The sequence below is a fragment of the Oncorhynchus mykiss genome, chromosome 28, assembly GCF_057628025.1.
Source record: "Oncorhynchus mykiss isolate SJ-2025 chromosome 28, ASM5762802v1, whole genome shotgun sequence".
NCBI classification, from domain to species: domain Eukaryota; kingdom Metazoa; phylum Chordata; class Actinopteri; order Salmoniformes; family Salmonidae; genus Oncorhynchus; species Oncorhynchus mykiss.
In genome coordinates, this window is record NC_143049.1 from 34,426,251 (window position 1) to 34,430,000 (window position 3,750).

Below are 3,750 nucleotides of genomic sequence, written 5' to 3' on the forward strand. Positions count from 1 at the left end.
TTACAACTCATTGTACTCTGTAATAACAGAAATGGACAGCAGATGGCGCTACCTTTCCATACTGTTATGAATGCATGTTGTGAATGCAGTACTGACTGAATGTCTTGAAATTTTATTCAGAGACGTACATACATTTGAAGTCGGAAGTTCCCATACACCTTAGCCAAATACAACTCCTGACATTTAACCCTAGTAACAATTCCCTGTTTAAGGTCAGTTAGGATCACCACTTTATTTTAAGAATGTGAAATGTCAGAATGATAGTAGAGAGAATTATTTATTTCAGCTTTCATTTCTTTCATCACATTCCCAGTGGGTCAGAAGTTTACATACACTCAATTAGTATTTGATAGCATTACTTTTAAATTGTTTAACTTGTGTCAAACGTTGCAGGTAGCCTTCCACAAGCTTCCCACAATAAGTAGGGTGAATTTTGGCCCATTCCTCCTAACAGAGCTGGTGTAACTGAGTCCGGTTTGTAGGGCTCCTTGCTCGCACACGCTTTTTCAGTTCTGCCCACAAATTGTCTATAGGATTGAGGTCAGGGCTTTGTGACGGCCACTCCAATACCTTGACTTTGTTGTCCTTAAGCCATTTTGCCACAACTTTTGAAGAATGCTTGGGGTCATTGTCCATTTGGAAGACCCATTTGCGACCAAGCTTTAACTTGGTGTCTGATGTCTTGAGATGTTGCTTCAATATATCCAAATAATTTTCCACCCTCATGATGCCATCTATTTTGTGAAGTGCACCGGACCCTCCTGCAGTAAATCACCCCCACAACATGATGCTGCCACCCCCGTGCTTCACGGTTGGGATGGTGTTCTTTGGGTTGCAAGCCTCCCCCTTTTTCCTCCAAACATAACGATGGTCAATATGGGCAAACAGTTCTATTTTTGTTTCATCAGACCAGAGGACAATTCTCCAAAAAGTACGATCTTTGTCTCCATGTGCAGTTGCAAACCGTAGTCTGGCTTTTTTTATGGCGGTTTTGGAAAAGTGGCTTCTTCCTTGCTGAGTGGCCTTTCAGGTTATGTCGATATAGGACTCGTTTTACTGTGGATATAGATACTTTTGTACCCATTTCCTCCAGCATCTTCACAAGGTCCTTTGCTGATGTTCTGGGATTGATTTGCACTTTTCGCACCAAAGTACGATCATCTCTAGGAGACGTGTCTCCTTCCTGACGGCTGCGTGGTACCATGGTGTTTATACTTGCGTACTATTGTTTGTACAGATGAACGTTGTATCTTCAGGTGTTTGGAAATTGCTCCCAAGGATGAACCAGACTTGTGGAGGTCTACAATTTTTTTCTGAGGTCTTGGCTGATTTCTTTTGATTTTCCCATGATGTCAAGCAAAGAGGCACTGAGTTTGAAGGTAGGCCTTGAAATACATCCACAGGTACACCTCCAATTGACTCAAATGATGTTTCTAAAGCCATGACATCATTTTCTGGAATTTTCCAAGCTGTTTAAAGGCACAGTCAAGTGTATCTAAACTTCTTACCCACTGGAATTGTGATACAGTGAATTATAAGTGAAATAATCTGTCTGTAAACAATTGTTGGACAAATTACTTGTGTCAAAGTAGGTGTCCTAACCTAACCAACTTGCCAAAACTATAGTTTGTTAACAAGAAATTTGTGGAGTTGTTGAAAAACAAGTTAATGACTCCAACCTAAGTGAATGTAAACTTCCGACTTCAACTGTATGTATGGGATTAGCAATAAAATAATTTTGTAAAGTGACACATCAACCTGAAATGTCTTATTTCTCCAATGAGTGCTACTAGTAGTAGTAACAGCAGTAGTAGCAGTAGTAGTAGTAGTAGTAACAGCAGGTGTAGTAGTAGTAGTAGTAGTAGTAGTAGTAGTAGTAGTAGTAACAGCAGTAGTAGTAGTAGTAGTAGTAGTTGTTGTAGTAGTAGTAGTAATAGTAGCAGTAGTAGTAGTAACAGCAGTAGTAGCAGTAGTAGTTGTAGTAGTAGTAGTAGTAACAGCAGTAGTAGTAGTAGTAGTAGTAGTAGCAGTAGCAGTAGTAACAGCAGTAGTAGTAACAGTAGTAGTAGTAGTAGTAGTAACAGCAGTAGTAGTAGTAGTAGTAGTAGCAGTAGTAACAGTAGTAGTAGTAGTAGTAACAGCAGTAATAGTAGTAGTAGTAGAAGTAGTAGCAGTAGTAACAGCAGTAGTAGTAGCTGTAGTAGCAGTAGTGGCAGTAGTAACAGCAGTAGTGGCAGTAGTAACAGCAGTAGTAGTAGTAGTAGTAGTAACAGCAGTAGTAGTAGTAGTAACAGCAGTAGTAGTAGTAGCAGTAGTAGTAGTAGTGCATCTGGATAAGGTGAGTCCGCCCCCTTAAAATGCTAAATGCATTTAGAAGTTACAAAAGCTCCAATCCATTACTAGTGTTATAATAATCACAAAAGCATTCAAAGTAATCCACCTTGAGCTTACAAATTGAGATACAATGCCCTGTCAGCCATAATAGAGCACATGAATTATAACCGGACCAGTAGGACTTATTCTCTATCCTAGTGGGCGTATGTGAGGCTTGGCTGTATGGAGAGAAGGAGTGTGTGAGGCTTGGCTGTATGGAGAGAAGGAGTGTGTGAAGCTTGGCTGTATGGAGAGAAGGAGTATGTGAGGCTTGGCTGTATGGAGAGAAGGAGTGTGTGAAGCTTGGCTGTATGGAGAGAAGGAGTATGTGAGGCTTGGCTGTATGGAGAGAAGGAGTATGTGAGGCTTGGCTGTATGGAGAGAAGGAGTATGTGAGGCTTGGCTGTATGGAGAGAAGGAGTATGTGAGGCTTGGCTGTATGGAGAGAAGGAGTGTGAAGCTTGGCTGTATGGAGAGAAGGAGTGTGTGAAGCTTGGCTGTAATGGATAGAAGGAGTATGTGAGGCTTGGCTGTATGGAGAGAAGGAGTATGTGAGGCTTGGCTGTATGGAGAGAAGGAGTATGTGAGGCTTGGCTGTATGGAGAGAAGGAGTATGTGAGGCTTGGCTGTAATGGATATAAGGAGTATGTGAGGCTTGGCTGTATGGAGAGAAGGAGTATGTGAGGCTTGGCTGTATGGAGAGAAGGAGTATGTGAGGCTTGGCTGTATGGAGAGAAGGAGTGTGAAGCTTGGCTGTATGGAGAGAAGGAGTGTGTGAGGCTTGGCTGTATGGAGAGAAGGAGTGTGAAGCTTGGCTGTATGGAGAGAAGGAGTGTGTGAGGCTTGGCTGTATGGAGAGAAGGAGTGTGTGAGGCTTGGCTGTATGGAGAGAAGGAGTGTGTGAGGCTTGGCTGTATGGAGAGAAGGAGTGTGTGAAGCTGTGAGGCTTGGCTGTATGGAGAGAAGGAGTGTGAAGCTTGGCTGTATGGAGAGAAGGAGTGTGTGAAGCTTGGCTGTAATGGATAGAAGGAGTATGTGAGGCTTGGCTGTATGGAGAGAAGGAGTGTGTGAGGCTTGGCTGTATGGAGGGAAGGAGTATGTGAGGCTTGGCTGTAATGGATAGAAGGAGTATGTGAGGCTTGGCTGTATGGAGAGAAGGAGTATGTGAGGCTTGGCTGTATGGAGAGAAGGAGTATGTGAGGCTTGGCTGTATGGAGAGAAGGAGTATGTGAGGCTTGGCTGTATGGAGAGAAGGAGTATGTGAGGCTTGGCTGTATGGAGAGAAGGAGTGTGAAGCTTGGCTGTATGGAGAGAAGGAGTGTGTGAAGCTTGGCTGTAATGGATAGAAGGAGTATGTGAGGCTTGGCTGTATGGAGA